Source organism: Pongo abelii, chromosome 10 (genome assembly GCF_028885655.2).
Source record: "Pongo abelii isolate AG06213 chromosome 10, NHGRI_mPonAbe1-v2.0_pri, whole genome shotgun sequence".
Classification (NCBI taxonomy): domain Eukaryota; kingdom Metazoa; phylum Chordata; class Mammalia; order Primates; family Hominidae; genus Pongo; species Pongo abelii.
Window position 1 is genome coordinate 65,633,541 of NC_071995.2, and position 19,090 is coordinate 65,652,630.

The window sequence follows — 19,090 nt, forward strand, 5'->3', positions numbered from 1 at the left end:
CCACTGAATTTCAAGTAGTTGGTGCAAAAGTAATTGCAGTTTTCTCCATCACTTCAAGGGCAAAAACCATAATTACTTTTGCACCAACCTAACAGAACTCAGACCCAGAAACATGCCCAACAGCCACAATGGCCTAAATGTACCTCTCCAAAGGGCCTTATTTACAGTTGCCATAATATTAAAGTGAATCCTCTACCCCTTAGTAGGGCATAACTTGAAATAGTGAATTTTCCTTTGTTCATATTTAGAGGTTTCCCATGTTTGGAATTCAACAACAGGGCTTAACTTCGATAAATCAGGAATCATGGGTCATGTTCAGAGAATGTAGGAAATAAATCTTTCTATGTTGGCTGTATCCTTCTGAAGATCATATAAATATGCTCATGATTGGAAGCATGCATTCTTCTTTACAGATTTCAATTCTGAAAATAGAAAAGTTTACATCTATGGCATTTCTACTTAATTCATTCATCAAACATTTTTCAAGGAACTCTTATGTCCCAGGCATTGTTCTGGGTACTGAAAAGCAGCAGTTAAAAAAAAAAAAAAGAATGACAAAAGTCCCCAACCTCAAAAAGCATACATTCTAAAGGAGGGAGCCAACAGAAAACAAGTGAGTACAAATAAAATGTCATATGGTGGTAAGTATGAAGAAGAAAATAAAGCTAGGGTCTGAGAGGCAGCACTGCAATTTTAAACAGAATGCAGCTTTAAATAGAGTGCACCTTTAAATAGACCTGAGCAAGATGGCAATGTTTAGGCTGGGATGGCTGTAATCCCAGCACTCTGAGAGGCTGAGGTGGGAGGATCACCTTGAGGTGGTTAGAGGCTTCGTGAGCTATGATCACACCACTGCACTGCAGCCTGGGACACAGCGCAAGATCATATCTTAAATAAATAAATAAATAAAACAAAGAAGGCAACATTTAGCAAAGACTTGAAGGCAAGGAGGACGTTCTTGAGGAAGAGTACTCCAGGCAAAGGAACCAACAGTAGCAACAGGTAAGGCACGTGTGGTGGGGCATGCGCGGTGTGTGTGAGGAACAGCAACAAGGCCACTGTGGCTGAAGCGAAGTGAGCAAGGCAGGGCAAAACAAGGCAAACCACCAGAGGGGCAAAAAAGGAGCACATAAATTATACAGGAGCTTTTAGCTACTCCAGAGACTTTGGCTTTTGCTCTGGCTAATGGGAAACTGTCGGGGAGTTTTGAGAAGAGAAGTGCCATGATCTTACATTGCGAAGAGATCAGTATGCCTACTGTTAAGAGGCTACTTCTGTAATCCAGAGGAGAGATAATGGTGCCTTTGAGCATGGTGATATTTGTGGCAGTAGTGAGAAGTAGGTGGATCCCGGATATTTTTTAGTGTAAAATCAACAGGATTTGCAGATGGATATGATGTGATGTGTAAGAGCAAGAGAAGAATCAAGAATGACACCCAAGTGTTTGGCTTGAGTGATGGAAAGTCTAGACTTGCCATTTGCTGAGATAAGAAACACATATTGGGAAAAACAGAGGTGGAGAGGAAGAAATCACACATTCAATACTGGCTACGTTAAGTTTGATATCCTTATTTATCAGGTATCTAAACAGCAATGTTGAATGTCTTAGTTCACTTTGTGTTGATAAAAATAACTACCTGAGACTGAATAACTTATAAAGAAAACAGGTTTATTTGACTGACAGTTCTGCAGACTGTACAAGAAGCATGGCACCAGCATCTGCTTCTGGTGAGGACCTTAGGAAGCCTCCAATCATGGCAGAAGGGAAAGGGGAGTGGGCATCACATGGCAAGAGGAGGGAAGCAAGAGAGAGAGAGGGGCAGGTGCAAGGCTCTTTTTTAACAATCAGATCTCCTAGGAACCAACAGAGGGAGAACTAAATCATTATGCAAGGACAAATGTCCATGAAAGATCCTGAATGTCCCAAATACCTGCCTCCAGTCCCCACCTCCAACACTGGGGAACAAATTATAACATAAAATTTGGAGGGTACAAATATTTAAAGTATATCAAAGAAAGAGTTTGCTTTAAGCATCATCTTTGTTCTGAATATATTACTTATAGCTGAGTGTTTCTGTAGTAATGAGACATTTGAATTGTTTTTGTAGTAATGAGACATTTGAATTGTTTCTTGGTACAAACCATGTTTATGAACTTCTACAAGAAGTTCAGAACCTCAACACTGCTTTCAGGAAAAGCAAACTAGTAACAGTAAGATATCAATTGTGTGCTTCTGATGTAGAAAAAGAGTCCCAAAATAGAGCTAACTCTGTCTACAAAAGCTACAAGAGGTTACCAAAGAGTAAAACCAAAGATTTTACTGCAGTGAGCTATTACACAGGCAGTGGTTTTAGGGTCTTCGCACTCTTCGGTGCTAATTATAAATTGGTTTGATTTTCAAGCACAAGAGAAAACAATGTTTCTTGTGCCAGGTATGTATTTATGTACAAACTAGTCTGAAAGGCTTCAGTGTGAATGCCCAAATTACAATTGACCTCTCTTAGTCTCGGCAGTAGCACCAAGAAATGGAGCATAAGAAATGAAAAGAAAGAAATGTCAGGATACATTTGTAGCAACAGAGAAATGGTGGTGAGAAAATCTCAGGAAATACAAAACTTACAGTAAAATTAAAAATCTAAATGCCTGCTGGAGAAAGGTAGGTAATGTCAATGGGTAAAGCCAGCCTAGCACACACACAATAACAGGAAGTGGTGGGGACTGCGGTGACCTGCAGGGCAGGCACTGGTGGGGAGTGGGGAGGACTGAAGCTACAAAAGGTGGGGGATGTTCTCCGTTGCCAAGTAGGACTAGGAGGAAGCACAGTGCAGACAGATTTTGCCTTATTTCCAGAAAAGTCAGAAATCTGGATATTTACATGAAATCTCCTGATTTTTAAATGTTGGCATTTAGTTCACATTTTCAAAAAACACTGTGGAAGCCAAACAAAACATATCTGCAGGCTGCTTTTGATCTGTAATTTCTAACTCTGCAACTTCTAACTTTGCCATTTACATACAAACAGTTTTAATTATTGACTAAACTGAGCCATTAAATCCCTACATAGTTATGACAATGATTTCCCCTACACAGAAGAAACAGAAGAAGTGAAGAAGCCATTTTTTATTACCTGAAGCTTCTGTTGCAATATGAAATCATGTTATTCAAATACTAGAAGAGTAAAAGCAAAATAATAGAAGAAAAATAGTTCCTTTCCTTTTCAGAATTTTTACAAATGAAAGTTATCAACTTTTATTACTATTTTTGCATAAATCTTCTCAAAGTTAAGTCAGCATTAAACTAAATATGATGTGGAATAAGGTAGAGTTACACTCTGCTGCTTCTGAAATAGGTTGACATTTTATAAGATTCTCCTGGAATATTTCTCTGAAGGATGTTGGGTTTCAGAAATCATATGAGCTGATGGAAAACGACTGGTTCTGACTGAAATGAACAAGTGGAAGGAGAGATTTTCATTATGACTAAGGCTATTTCAAAGTCTTTCCCAGTAACTCATTTTCTCCATCATTCTATCTGGAAATCTTCATTGAAAAACAAGAATACCAGACAATTGGATAGATTTGAAGGAATGCTTAAACTCGATTCATTCTCATAGCCTAAGCAGGCCTCTGGACCATTCTTCAAGCACTGTGATTTGAGAGGAATCTGAGAAATGTTCTATCTTCCAGAGAAATTTCCTAAGACTCTTTTGCCCTGTGTTGGCTTTATTTCTACCTATACCTATAGATTTGGAGGAGAGAGGGTCTTCATTTTTCTCCTCTAAATTAATTGAGAGAATAGACATTCCTAGAGTAGGGGTAATATCTTAAAACCCTTACCAGCTAATGGTTAAGGCAGGAAAATGACTTTTTGTTCCCCCAGCAGGAGCAGGGAGCCAAAGGGCAAGACTATAAAGTAATGGCAGAAGCTCCGGAAGTCTGGAAACAGTATGAACTGGAGGTGTCAGGGTGTCACTCAATTCTGCCTAGAGCAAGAGTTCAGACAGCCTTCAAATCACTTTGGATAAACACAGGAGGCAGCCAGGGAAACAAAGCACTGTGGAGTTAAGTGTTCATTGCCTGGATGGGCTGATGGGCTTGTTGAGGAGAGGGAGTTTATTTTAAACATCTTTTTTGCCTCTTTGCAATGCCTGGTGCAGGGTTAGGCATACATCTTAGATGTAATAAATACAAGTTTAAATGAGTACAACATCTTCAGATGGATTTGCGACTCTAGTGTCAGACTATTGTATATATTATCATTTGACATTTCAAAATCATTTATATTCTATCATACTAAAAGGCTCACACATGCATGTATTGTTGAAGTTATTAATGGTTTCTTACCTAATTCAGGCACATTAAGTCTGCAGGTTAAATGCCAAGAAGGAGACTTTCAATATAACTAAAACATGTTCCTTAGAAGCAACCAAATAGTTTTAAGTATTTTAATGAAGATACTTATAAAATTACTGCACTCTTTCTTGCTTCACAAATTAGAGTTAAGTATAAAGAGCAAAACTGAACTATTTCTTAATCACTGCAAAAGATCATTCATCACATCTGTTGCATTAACACTTTAGGATTATTGTTGGTCTAGAGCATCTTACTTCAATGCTCTACGGCTTAAAGCAGCTATGCTTTTTAGATCCTTTGCTTGCTTTTGACAATTTTTCTGTCTCTTTCCTTACTGAAAATAGTCAGTGGATCTTTTACTATCACCCTCCCACCTTTCTTAATTTGCTAATTCTAACATGCAATGGCCTGAGAAACCAGATTTCTAAGCTTAATAGGAAGGTGTATCAAAGAATAATAGCTCATACTTGTGCATTTTCTGTGTGCTAGGTTCCGTTCTGTGAATTTTAAATAGGTAACCTGATTTAATCCTCATATGAACCCTACAATGAAAATACTATTTTACAGATGAAAGAACTGAGACACAAAGAGCTTGAGAAACTTGCCAAGTTCATATAATTAGTAAGTAGGGGAGACACAATCTGTATTCAGGCCATCTGACCACTGTACCATGCTATGGATTGTTTTTGAGTAAAAGAATGGATGATTCTTTCATTAATAAAATTCATGGATTGTGATGCATGGATTTTGTGACACCAATTGTGTTTATCTACAAGTCTTTAAAAAGTCCCTTCTGCTCTTCAGCTGTGTTCTGGATCGTTGATGTTAACATTTGGATGACCTCTGAAAAAGTCAGAATTATGGTATTTTAAATGTAGGGAAGGCATTTATATTTTCTGGCTTAGTCTTTTCACAAGATTAGTTTTAAAAGGTGAGTAGTGTTCTTGTTTGGTCCCATCAGTGATAAATCAAAATTTCCTCAGGTTCTTCAGGGAATTTAAAAAGTCCTCATTGCTTGAAATGAAAATAGAAAATGACTTAGAAGTTAGAGAGATTAAGGACAATTTTAGTAAACTTCACTCTCGCCCCCATTTTATACTAATCCCAAATCATTTCAGGAAAACTTTTAACAACTAGGGGAAAAGATGCATGGGGAGGGCTATGGAGGAAAAAGTGAGGTTGGAAAAGCTTGGCTCAAGAGGAAGCTGCTGAATGTAGGTTGGTCATTTACCTGAACTTCAGCAGGACTTACTTTGTGAACTTTGAGGAGATTTGCTGACATAAAGGTTAGAAGTGGTAAGCCTGGGGACAGAAGCTACTGTTGAAAATGTGGTCCTTCTCCAAAAAAGAAGGAAGTTCTTACACTGCCACGTGCTCCGGGGCAGCTGCCAGCTAGTCATGTGTTTGCTCAGTGATTTCTTTGGCACTTTGCAGGATCTTGCAGGATTTCAGGATATTAGTGCTTCCCCTTGACTTACTCTTCATAAATGGTCTCTTTAGACACCCTTTGCTGCCAGTTAGCTCTACGTGAAACCCTTTTTTTTTTCTTTTTTTTTTTTTAAAAAAAGGAGAGGATGTCTTTCTCTTTTCTATTGCTTTACCAGGTTAGAGAACATTATTTCTCTTTGGAGGGTCATCTTATTACTTTTCTGTTGATCTTATTTATATTACTTTGTTGATTTTTCATTTCTCAAGGAGGAAAAACTCGTCTGACCCCATGGTGTAGACACTTTTTTGTTTGTTTCAAAGATCTGAAATATACAGTAATTTCTCAGTCTTGGATCATCTCTCTCTATCAAGTTAGATTATTCGTCAACATTCCCACATACCAATATGACTGTGCTTGATTGAATTACAACAGAAATGTATAATTCCATCAAGTTCTCATATTTGATAGAGCATTTCTTTGGATAAATTCTCTGGGTCTTAACTTCCTTTTTTTCCAAATGTTGTCTTAATAGCTCTGTAGTGAGTGGAAGCAATTCTGTTTAAGAAACAGCACATAAGGGAAGACAAAATAAGGACCAAGCCAGTAAACAGCAGCATGGAAACAAGCCTACAGTAAAAAAAGGAAGAGATCTCAGATCTGCTTGGGATGGGTGTGCTGATGTCAGGATTTCTGTTGAATGGGATTCCCCAACCATTGGGGGTGGGAGAGGGAGAAGTACTAACAGGGAAGCTGAAGGTGCCACTATTAGGTCAGATGAAAATGTGTGGGCAGGTAGTGGAAGATAGCAGCCTCCCCATCTTCCACGTCCCCCCACAGCATATGTGCAAAGTTCTGAGTGGGTAAGTGAGCTCTGGCATCAGAGTCCCTGAATCCAGATCCATTCACTGCCAGTTACTAACAAGTTACTTAACCATTCGAGGCCTCCATTTCCTTGTCTCTGAAATCAGGATAATATACCTGCCTCATTGGGTTGTAGTGAGGAGTCAAGGAGATGGTTCAGGCAAAACACTTTGCACACAGCCTGACACATGGCTCAAGAATAAAGCAATCAAGGATTTTTTTCTTTCTGTAAAGCATACATTATATGAAACGTTTGTCAGGTTCTTCACTCATTGTAAATTAGGCAAGGAGGAAAGGATAACAGAGCATTGGTATGAGAGGAGAGAGAAGAAAAACAGGTGCCCGAAATGGAACAACCCCAATGAGATGGAGAACTGAAATATAGTCACGTGTCACTTAATGACAAAGATACACTCGGAGAAATGCCTCTTTATGCAGTTTCATCATTGTATAAGCATCACAGAGTGCACTTACACAAACCTAGGTGGTACAGCCTACTACACACCCAGGCTATACGGTATAGCCTAATGCACTTAGGCTACAAACCTGTACACCATGCTACTGTAATGAATACTGTAGGCAGGTGTAATACAATGGTAAATATTTGTGTGTTTAAACATGTCTAAACATACAAAAGCTACAGTAAAAATAAAGTATAAAAAATTTTTAAAAAGTTACACCTGTTTAGGGCACTTACCATTAATGCAGCTTGCAGAACTGGAAGTTGCTCTGGGTGAGTCAGTGAGTGAGTGGTGAGTGAATGTGAAGGCCTAGGACATTACTCTGCACTACTGCAGACTTTATAAATACTGTACATGGACTCTATGCTCAATTTATTTAAAAAGTTTTCTTCCATCAACAAGAAATTAACCTCAGCCTACTGTAACATTTTTACTTTATAAACTTTTATGTTTTAAAAATGTTTTGACTCTTGTAATAACACATAGCTGTGGTACGTGCCTATAGGCCTTGCTACTCTGAAGGCTAAGACAGGAGGACCCCTTGAGCTCAGGAGTTTGAGACCAGCCTGGGCAATATAGTGAGACCCCCATCTTGAAAAACAACAACAACAAACCCAGAAACACATTGTATAGCAGTACAAAATTATTTTCTTTTTGTATGTTCTCATTCTATAAGCTTTTTCCTATTTTTTTTTGTTTGTTTGTTTGAGACAGAGCCTTGCTCTGACACCCAGGCTGGAGTGCAGTGGCGCGATAGCTCACTGCAACCTCTGCCTCCTGGGTTCAAGCAATTCTCATGCCTCAGCCTGCCTAGTAGCTGGGATAGGCAAGTGCCACCATGCCCAGCTAATGTTTATATTTTCAGTAGAGCTGGGGTTTCACCGTGTTTGCCAGGCTGGGTCTTTGAACCCCTGACCTCAGGTGATCTACCCACCTTGGCCTCCCAATGTGCTGGGATTACAGGCATGAGCCACCACGCCCGGCCTTAAATTTTCTTATTTAAATTTTTTTACTTAAAAATTAAGACACAAGGACAGATTAACCTAGGCTTGCAAAGTCAGGATCATCCATATCACTGTCTTCCACCTCCACATCTTGTCCCACTGGAAGGTCTTCAGGAGAAATAACACATGTAGTGAAGCTGTCATCTCCTAGGATAACAATGTAGTCTTCTGAAATACCTCCTGAAGGACCTGCCTGATGCTGTTTTAAAGTTGATTTTTAAAATAAGTAGTAAGAGTACACTCTAAGAATAAAACTTTAGCATGGTAGCTACATAAACCAGCAACATAGTTGTTTATTATCATTATCAAATATTATATACTGTACATCTGCTATACTTTTATAGGACTGGTAGCACAGTAGGTTTGTTTACAGCAACAACATCTTAAACACATGAATAATACATTGTGTGACCACTTTGCAATGGCTACAACATCACTTAAGCAACAGGAATTTTTCAGTTCTATTAGAATTTATGAGAGTATCATCATATATGTTGTCCATTGTTGACCAAATTATTGATACACAGAACAAGACTGTAGCTCCAAATGAAAAGAGTTAACAATGTGTACTATAAGAAAATAATTTGATTCTAATATTCTAGTGATTTTTTTTCTATGTTTTGCCTAAAGCTTTCAATCTCATACTTGGCCTCATCTCATACATTTCATCCTGTCCCTCTTCTTCCTTGTAAAAATTTCTACAAAGTTTCTCCTATCTCCTCCTTTCTCATTCTTGCTGTCTCTCCACATTCATTTTCTTGTTTTGATTTACGTTTAAGTTCAGGGGTATACATGCAGTCTTGTTATATAGGTAAACTCGTGTCACAGGGGTTTGTTTACAGATTTTTTAGTCACCCAGGTATTAAGCCTGGTGCCCATTAGTTATTTTTCCTGCTCCTCTCCCTCCTCCTCACCCTCTGGTAGGCCCCAGTGTCTGTTGTTCCCCTTCACGTGTCCATGTGTTTTCATCATTTAGCTCCCACTTATAAATGAGAACATGCAGTATTTGGTTTGCTGTTCTTGCATAAGTTTGCTAAGGACAATGGCCTCCAACTCCATCCATGTTCCTGCAAAGGACATGATCTCATTCTTTTTTATAGCTGTATAGTCTACGGTATATATGTACATGTTTTCTTTATCCCGCCTACCATTGATGGGCATTTGGGTTGATTCCATATCTTTGCTATTGTGAATAGTGCTGCAACGAACATACATATGTATGTGTATTTATGATAGCATGATTTATATTCCTTTGGGTATATACCTAGTAATGGGATTGCTGAGTCAAATCCCACACCCATTTTCTTGCTTGTCATCCTTTCTAGTACCTCCACTATGATTTATTTATCTTTTGCTGCTCTTTAAAAGCATTGATCTCTCTATTTCTTTGTCCCTTCCAGGTCAGAAGAAAGCTGTTTTTTTCTTTTCCCAATAAGCAAACCTCTTTTTCCTGCCCAATTAACAAAATCCCTTGTAATCTCTTTTTTTGTATCTGTTATTATCTGCCTACCAATAGTTTATTATTTCTTGGCTAGTTTGTATTATTTGTGCCAGTTGGAAATGCTGATCAGTGGCCACTCACCTGCACACGTGCTAAATACAAGTATTTGCTTACAGGCCTTCAAAGTTTCTGTATTTCAAAACCTTCATTAGAGAACAGTGCTGTGTGAACAATGGATATGTCCAATATCACTTATGAGAGATAAATAACAAGCACAATGTACTGTCTACAATGATACTTAAAGTAGCTCTTCTTCAATCAAAACATTTTCGAATGTAAAAGTGTTAAAAATTTTCCAGGACCATTTAAGAACAATTGTCTAAATTATTCAATCACCAGAAATGATTTATCTTGCCTTCGCCTAGCTAATTAAAGACAAACATGGGTTTGAGCCTTAGATTGCCCACTGACTGTTTATACTATTGAAATGAGCCAGCATATTGCCACCCCAGATTTTAACTTCAGTAAGAGTGCAGATGTGCATAAATGTATGATTTAATTAAAAGCAATTTTTCCAAGGCCCTTGCGTGGCTAGATTCCTCTGTGGAATGGCAATATTGGTAGACAGGACCTATTTCTACTGCCATGGACTCCTCTTTTTCATTCATTTGAAGCAGAGGGGTAGATTTGTGGCAATAAGATAAAGAAGAAATAATTAACTTACGTTTGGACTTTTTGTGACTTTGACACTGAAACACCAGACTCAAATCATTCTCGTGGCAATGGTAAGAATTTTCCCCTGCAGTCCTAACGCCTCAAAGCTTGCCCATTATATGGCATGTGCTTTTGGGAGTACCTACCCCTCATCTCTAAAATGGAGGAAATTTTGTAATAATTGGGTTTGGGGGAAAAGAAAAGGAGAAATTTGTTAGCAGTCAACAAATTTGGATTCTAAACCTAATGCCTTGTCTACCCCTGCTAATGTCTCTGGACACGTCTCTTAGATATTTTTATTTCACTGTTTCCATCTATGAAGTAAGCTTGCCCTGGGTAACAAACTACTGGGGAAAGCCAGAGAGAGTGGCCTGACCATATCAACATGAGGGGCTTCACTGAACAGCTCATTTTGTGATATGAAATGTTATTGATGGTAATAACAAGATTGATGTTGTCATGGTGGTGATCTAGTCAAATCTTTACCTAATGCTGAAAGCAACATCTGCATAGACTGTAGCGCCAAACTACTTGCCTTGGCATTTGATTTGCTGTGTGACCTTGGGCAAGCACCTCTCTGTGCTTCAGTTTCCTAATCTCTAAAAAAGGACTAATAGACCTACCACACAAAATGATTGTGAGAACTATATTTGTCCACATGGATAAAGCTCTTAGAACACTAACTGACATGATAAATGCATTCTATAAGTATTAGCTATTATTTTGAGGGTACTCAGGCAGCCAAGATGTAAGGCTACTATTACTCATTGGAAGGGTCCCTTAGCCTGAGACTCTTCTGCATGCTTTCCATGCAACCCAGGTCTAGGAAGCCCCAGAGATAGTTTAGGGTCATTGGGTTTTCCTGGTGAGCAGGGCTATCCTGAACCAGACACTTCTAAACTTCCCCTATAATAGACCTACATCTGAAGGCAGAATGAAAGTCTATGTCCCTGGACTTGGCCCATGGAGGCTTGGAGTTAGAGGGGCCAAATAAGCAGGATTGGCTCATATCCCCAAGGTGTATGGGACCCCAATGCCCAGGGCTGCCAGTAAACCAGGGCAATGGCTCATTCTGGATCCTGTTGGTGTGGTTGAGTGTCTCTCCCCTTCATCTCTTTACAATAGCTCTTTAAAAAGAAGATAACAAAGGAAAGAGAGGTCTTTAGATTTTTGCATTTTCTTTTAATGACATGTACGCTTTAGCTTAAATTTAAACGTTGGCATCCAACATTGGCGAGCAGCCAGTGTATCAGTTCTCTCCACAGATGAGACATCAGTTATTATAGTGGGCTCCAGAGCACACTATTTACTCCTCATTTATAATACTTCATTTTCTTCCTGAGTGATTGATAAATTCTGTCTACACACCACTGGGAAAGGATTGAGGAGGGAATCTTTCTGGATTCCAGATTTCCCTGACCCATTATCTCTTAATTATATCTCACTTTAGCTGATCATTTTAATAAGCTTTATTACAAAATGCCTTGATAAGCAGGTTTAAGAATTGTGTATGCTTCTCAAACCCAAAGGTAGCAAGAAAACCATCTGGCCCTTCTGGCTTCTCTCTACTTCAAAATGAAGTCTCCTCTTTTGGGCTCTAGGGGAAGCATCCAAATAAATAGTATCTGCCTCTGCCTTGCTCTGGGACCACCCTCAGGTGCTCCTGAGAATGACCTCTGAACTGTTCTCTTCGCTCCGGTTTCTCTAACACTCTGCAGCCAAAATGATGCACCTTCCCTACTTAGCACTTTCCTCAGGTCACCTCACTGCTCAGAAATCTCCAGTGGCCTCTTGTGTCCATCCACCTCTCATGTGAACCTCTCCCTGGCTTTTTATTGTAGTCCGTGACCTGGGTTCACCTCGCTGTGCTCCTCGACATCTTATTTTCCAGTCCTCAGTTCCTATTCTCTACGTAAGGACCACCTGACCTTCTGTAGTGCTTATTTCCACTTCTCTGCCTTCATTTCTGTTGCTCCCTTAGTGTGGAGTGACTTTCTTCTGCTTAAGAGAAGCCTGCTCATTTTCTGAGGCTCAGATCAATTCCACTTTCTCCAGGAATTCTTCTCTCACTCCTCCAAGAAACCCAATTCTCCTAGCCCTCAGGAGATCCCATTATCTACATTACATGGTACTTAGATACATGTTATCCTCTGTACCAGTCAGGATCTGGCAGAACAAACAGGGCACAATCAGAATTTAATTTAAAGACCGAGTGCTAAAGTATGGATAGGATGAAGGGAAATTGACAAGAGAAAATGAAGCACCCTGGAGCTAGCAGCAGCAGGAAATCCTTACTACCTCTAGGCTTGAAGGGTCAAGGGGACGGGATGGTTTCCAAAACTCCAAGGGAATATCTACAGCTGGAGGAGAGGGCCTCCTGACAGGAGCTGAGGTCTTCTGGCAAGGGGCATAGCCAATCTTTGGCAAACCATCATGAAGGGAACCAGGGAGATAAATACCCTGTCCTCACTGGCTTCCTTCTCTCACTAGTCAAATTCTACTAGAAGTCAGTGGGCAAGGGAGCTCAGTGACACTGTTTAAAAAGCCTCCTGTGGCACATAGCAGGGTGGAAAAGAGTAGAGAGTGAATCTGATGAGTAAAAGGAAAATATGCAGCACATGCTGTTTACTGTGCTGTTGAAATGTTTCCTGAGGTGTGGCTTTCCTCCCGAGCTAGGCTGAAAGCTCCTTGAGAATAGAGACCATGGCTTGCATCTGGTTTTTGTCTTCCACAGTGCTTAGTTCAATGTGACTTCGAAAGGGTGTAAAAATACATATACATTGAGGATTTTTTTTTTTTTTTTCTTTTGAGATGGAGTCTCGCTCTGTCTCCCAGGCTGGAGTGCAGTGGTGCGATCTCGGCTCACTGCAAGCTCCACCTCCCGGGTTCACGCCATTCTCCTGCCTCAGCCTCTTGATTAGCTAGGACTACAGGCACCCACCACAATGCCCAGCTAATTTTTTGTATTTTTTTTTTTAGTAGAGACAGGGTTTCAGCATATTAGCCAGGATGGTCTCGATCTCCTGACCTCGTGATCCGCCCACCTCAGCTTCCCAAAGTGCTGGGATTAGAGGTGTGAGCCACCGCGCCCGGCTGAGGATTTCTTTTTAAGAGTCCGTTGTAATCTCTCACCTTGGGTTTGCTACCCCTCTCTCTCTCTCTCTTTTTTTTTTTTTTTTTTTTTGAGACAGAGTCTCGCTCTTGTTGCCCAGGCTAGAGTGCAATGGCGTGATCTTGGATCACTGCAACTTCCGCCTCCCGGGTTCAAGCAATTCTTCTGCCTTAGCCTCCTGAGTAGCTGGGATTACAGGCACCTGCCATCACACCCGGCTAATTTTTGTATTTTCAGTAGAGATGGGGTTTCACCTTGTTGGCCAGGCAGGTCTTGAACTCCTAACCTCAGGTGATCTGCTTGCTTCAACCTCCCAAAGTGCTGGGATTACAGGCATGTGGGTTTGCTATCTCTCTTTCTTCTTCTTTGTTTTTTTTTTTTCTTTTTGAGACAGTGTCTCACTCTGTCTCCCAGGCTGGAGTTCAATGGAACAATAACGGCTTACTGCAGGCTTGAACCCCTGGGCTCAAGTGATCCTCCCACCTCAGCCTCCCAAGTAGATAGGACTACAGGCACATGTCACCACACTTGCCTAATTTTCGTTTGTTGTTTGTTGTTTGCTTTGTAGAGACAGTCTCCCTATGTTGGCCAGGCTGATCTCGAACTCCTGGGCTCAAGCAATCCTCCCACCACAGCCTCCCAAAGTGCTGGGATTACAGGTGGAAGACACCACACCTGGTCTGATGTCTCCTCAAATATTTAAACCTCGATTTCCCAAATCACTCAAAATAAAATCCAAATTTGTTCATGTGGCCTGGTACCTGGCTATGTCTCTGGCCTCATCTCTATGACTTTCCCTCTTGCTGACTTCACTGCTCCAGCCACTTGCCCTCTTTGCCATGCCCCAAACATGTTACCACCTCAGGGCTTTGCATCTGTTGGTTCTTTGCATATCCTGGGCCTTCTGCCCGGAGATTCCCATAAGCTTCTCACTTCTTTCAAATCTGCTGAGATGTCACCTTATCAGAAAGGCCTTCACAGTAAGTAAGTCTAAGTAAAATAGTGCCCTCTCCGGCATCTCCCTATCTTCTTACAACTCTTCATCTTCACCTAGTACTTATCCCCACCTGATGTGTGATATAGGCACTGTTTGTTAATTGTTATTCTCCTTGTGCTAGAATAGAAGATCTACGGAGCAAGGACTTCATCTGCTTTGTTCTAAATACCTAGATTAGTGCCTGACACGTAACATAATAGGAGCTTGATAATCAATACATATAGAATTAATGGATTAAGCTGCCAGTCAAGTTGGGTCCATTTTTACTGTGTATGAGCAGTCTTAACAGTTTGAATGTAGGTGATTGCCCTTAGCCCATCCTTAGCTAAAATAATTTCAGTTCCATTCAGTAAGGTTTTGTTGAATCTGTGCTAAGGCAGACCAGCAGCAGTGTCCAGTGTGGCTCTCACAGTGCTCACGGCACATACTTCTCCTCTCACTCACCACTTCTTAGCTGGGGATGGCATGACTTTTGGTTAGAGTGGCACCAAAGACCCCATGACCTGGAACACCACAAAACTTTTTCCCTTTAATCTTCTCTGGTTTGCAGAATTGCGCCATGGCTTCTCTCATAACAGATTCCCTAGTAGAGAATTTCAGAGTTTCTGTTACCCCTTTTACATGTTCATTCCTCACCAGGTGCAAAGTCCAACATGATCCCCAGGACCCAGGAATCAGCCTGTTCTTTGCTGGCTGCTCCCCGTGCAGCCCCATAGGCTTATCTCCTAGAGGCTGACTCCACTGGCACCTACTTTATAAGCTGTGTCAATTGCGTGGCCACTAGTCTGAGAAGACTGGTCTGGAAGCCAGCTGCTGGGACCCTACCTAGTCATGGTGCTCCTGTCCCTTTGAAGCTCCTGGATACACTGGACACCACTCCTCTGGCATTCGTCCTGCTGGATCAAAGGAAGAGGTTTGAGCAGAGGTCCCACTGGGCTTTGTCTATGAGCTTTTTATTAAAGCACTCCAATCTCCAGGATGTAGCTTTCTCTTTTCCCTGCTTGCTGGTTTTAAACATTAACTCTGTCCTTAGGATGCAGTTGGAAGAAAAATCAGATGTATTGTTCCCAAGAAATTGCTGAATTAACTCTGCAGCCTTTCCAAATACCTAGATTGCCTTAGGAGGCAAATGTACCCCCCAACCTAGAATGGAGGAAACTGGCTCTGCAAGTGCCCTGACCGACATGTAACCAACCTGACCAGACACTTCATATCACCAACTTTCTAGTGGTATAGAAATCTCCTCTGGATTTCCACACCAGTAGTGGCTACAGAGCCACCCTCCAGAGGCAAATTCAGATACCTTGTAGCCATTTGGTTATGACGGCCATGCTTCCTACTTCTAAAAAGTTTACATTAGTAGACTTTAGGCCATAAGGTCTTCATGTTCTTTTCCAGGTAGTTCTGGACCTTGGTGATGGAGACATAGAAGGTACCGCCAGTTAGTGGTGTTCTCTTTTTTTTTTTTTTTTTTTCAGATGGAGTCTTACTCTGTCACCCAGGCTGGAGTGCAGTGGCACAATCTTGGCTCACTGCAGCCTCCACCTCCCAGGTTCAAGCGATACTCCTGCCTCAGCCTCCCAGTGGCTGGGATTACAGGTGCCCGCCACCATGCCCGGCTAATTTTTTTGAATTTTTAGTAGTGACAGGCTTTCGCTATGTTGGCTAGGCTGGTCTCAAACTCCTGACCTCAAGTGATCCACCCGCCTCGGCCTCCCAAAGTGCTGGGATTACAGGTGTGAGCCACTGCACCTGGCCTGGTGTTCTCTTAAAGGGAGTTAGATCCACCTTCACCAAAATGAGTCAGTTCCTTAATAATTTATCTAGCTGCTCCAAAAGCCCCTGCACCTTGTTTTCACATATCCATAGCAGATAAAGTTTAGAATATTTCTTTATTTTTACTTTTTTTGTGGAGACAGGGTCTAGCTATGTTGTCCAGGCTAGTCTCAAACTCCTGGTCCTCCCTCCTCAGCCTCTCAAAGCACTGGGATTATAGGCGTGAGCCGTCGTGCCTGGACAAGTTTAGGATAATTCTTAACCTGACTCGATGTATCCATAAACCTAACCCTAGGAGGATAGCAGTACCACCCCTCTGCCTGGCACCCCAAGCTTCCTCTATTCTGAATTGCTTACCCTTCCCCCGGGACACATCATGCTTTCTTACAACTTGACGCCGCTGAACATCCTATTTCTTCCACCTGGAATGTCCTAACCTGTCTCGTCTGGCTTGCAAATTCCCACGCGTCTTTAAAACCTCCACTGAAGCACAGCCCCTGCCAGACACCACTTAAGTGGAGCTCGTCCCTCTCTCCTGTGTGCTATCTCTGTGACTCCTATATGCCTTCTTTACTACTCTTTTCACTTCATTAAATGTCTGGTCTCCGATACTGAACTGTGAACTTCCTAAGAGCAGTGACCAGAGCCAGGGATTATTTAACTGTGTAGCCCCATGTCTTAGTTTGTTAGGGCTACTATAACAAAATACTATAACCCGGGTAACTGTAACGAACAGAAATTTATTTCTCACAGTTCTGGAGGCTGGAAAGTTCAAGAACGTGGTGCTGGCAGATTTAGTGTCTGGGGAGGGCCTGTTTCCTGGTTCATAAATGGTGCCTGCTCTCTGTGTCCCCACATGGTGGAAAAGGCTACTAACTCTCTGCAGTCACTTGATCTAACCACCTCCTAATACCATCACATTGTGGGTTAGGATTTCAAAATATAAATTTGGGGCGTACACAAACATTCAGACCATAACATTCCACCAATGGTGCCAAAAATATGTTAGGTTCTTAATGCTTAATTGAATAAAAGAATGAGTTCCTGGACAGGTGTGGTGGCTCACGCCTGTAATCCTAGCACTTTGGGAGGCCTAGGCAGGTGGATCACTTGAGGTCAGGAGTTGGAGATCAGCCTGGCCAACATGGTGAAACCCCGTCTCTACAAAAAATACAAAAATTAGCTAGGCGTGTTGGTGGGCACCTGTAGTCCCAGCTTCTCGGGAGGCTAAGGCAGGAGAACCACTTGAACCATGAGGCAGAGGTTGCAGTGAGCTGAGATTGCGCCACTGCACTCCAGCCTGGGTGACACAGTGAAATTCTGCCTCAAAAAAACAAAAACAAAACGAAACAAGAATGAGTTCCTAATAGATTGCCAGACTGAAGTGTAGTCTACTGCGTTTGATGATTCATCATGTCTCCTAGGCCTAGCACATACTAAATTCTTTGTAAATGTTTCTGGGATAAGGGGATTAAATGAGTAAATGTGTTTTGAAACCAGCAATTTTTATGTTCATTTCCAATTTTCCTTGTGATCAGTACTTTGCCCAGTGAAAAATCAACTTTCTTCCTCAAGGCTCTATTCTGAGTTCTCCTGTTTCTTTCTCTCTACTCCTGCTAGATCCTGCCTACCTCCTTGTTATCTGAATCTGGATTTTATAAACATATAGAACAGACAGAGTTTTTACAATGGGTGAAAACCAAAGAGCAGTCTCTTGCTAACTGAATGAAGCTTTTAAGGAGGTTCCTATTTAAAATGAAATCCGCTCTGGTGGAGTTATGAAGATTAAACATGGTAATATTTGTGAAAGTGTTTTATAAACAGATCAAAATATGTGTAATTATATGAGATAATTGATAATGATGCATTATAATAATAAAATTTGAGGGAAATACCTCCCCAAATTTACCCACTTCACTCTCCCCAAAGCCCCAGAAGTGTGTTTGTACAGCTTTTCTATTTAACATTCACTCAGGGAGATGTCAATATTTCATAGAATGAGGAAAATCTAAGCAATGGTTAATAGTCATTTAGAGGTCAGTAAAAATTAATATAATTTTCAAAGATGTACCATTTATAATCAAAATAGCTATGGGGTAGGTCAACCACAATATTTCCTTATGTTAAGCCACAAAAAATATATAAAATTGAAATTATATTTGTCATGATATAAAACAATATACTACAAAAAGTTCCCTAATGTCTTTTTCTTTCTTAAAGTTAATGATCGTGATCCTTTGTCAAAAAAAAAAAAAAAAAAAAGAGTCAGTGCTCCTTTTCCTTATGTTAAATGAGTAAATTAATATTACTAATTTGGAAATCATAAACTATGGCTTCCAGTAACTAGCATTTATTTTATTCATGAGAAAACAGTGGCATATTTAGCTTCTACTGAAGTATTGTACGAATAACTTAAGCAAAAAGGGGTGTCGGATTATATTAAAATTGATTGTTTTGCTTCGCTTTTTTTATTTGAACATCGGTTATATGGAGTACTCATTTTAAAAAGGAAAATGGCATGAAAATAATTGTTTTGAGAGGAGAAAAAAGAGGTGTGAGCTTTCTTGAAAGTGTAAGGAAAGTAGTGTGATGGAAATCATAGTGAAATCAGACTGGGAGTCAGAAAACCGGTTCTAGTGTCATCTCTGCTACTTAGTAGCCCTTTTCTTTTAGTCGATTCTAAACACTAAATATGCTTCCGCATGTGGATTTAAATGTGATGGTCGCTAGTGACAAGCATAGGGGGATATTTCTTGCTAGGGTCAGTTCAGGTCATGATTCCTTTAAAGGCATATTATTGGATTATTTTACTGTGGTTCTACTTCATTAGGAGAAGGCCCCGAAAGGATTTTTTTTGTTTTGTTTTGTTTTGGAGGGACGTAATACTAGGCAAAATTCTTTTTGTCACAGGTTCCCTCTCCCAGTGTCCCTAACTTGGAGGCC

At 40.7% G+C, this 19,090-nt stretch overlaps 1 long non-coding RNA gene across 1 annotated transcript in view; it reads left to right on the forward strand.

Moving 5' to 3' along the window:
- LOC129049154 (uncharacterized) overlaps nucleotides 1-14,133 on the forward strand; it is a 28,106-nt gene extending 13,973 nt beyond the window's left edge. Inside the window, exons 2-3 of the long non-coding RNA XR_008511986.1 lie at nucleotides 414-613; nucleotides 13,943-14,133. This is a non-coding gene — a long non-coding RNA (uncharacterized LOC129049154). The remainder of the gene's footprint in view (nucleotides 1-413; nucleotides 614-13,942) is intronic.
- The last annotated feature ends 4,957 nt before the right edge of the window (nucleotides 14,134-19,090 follow it).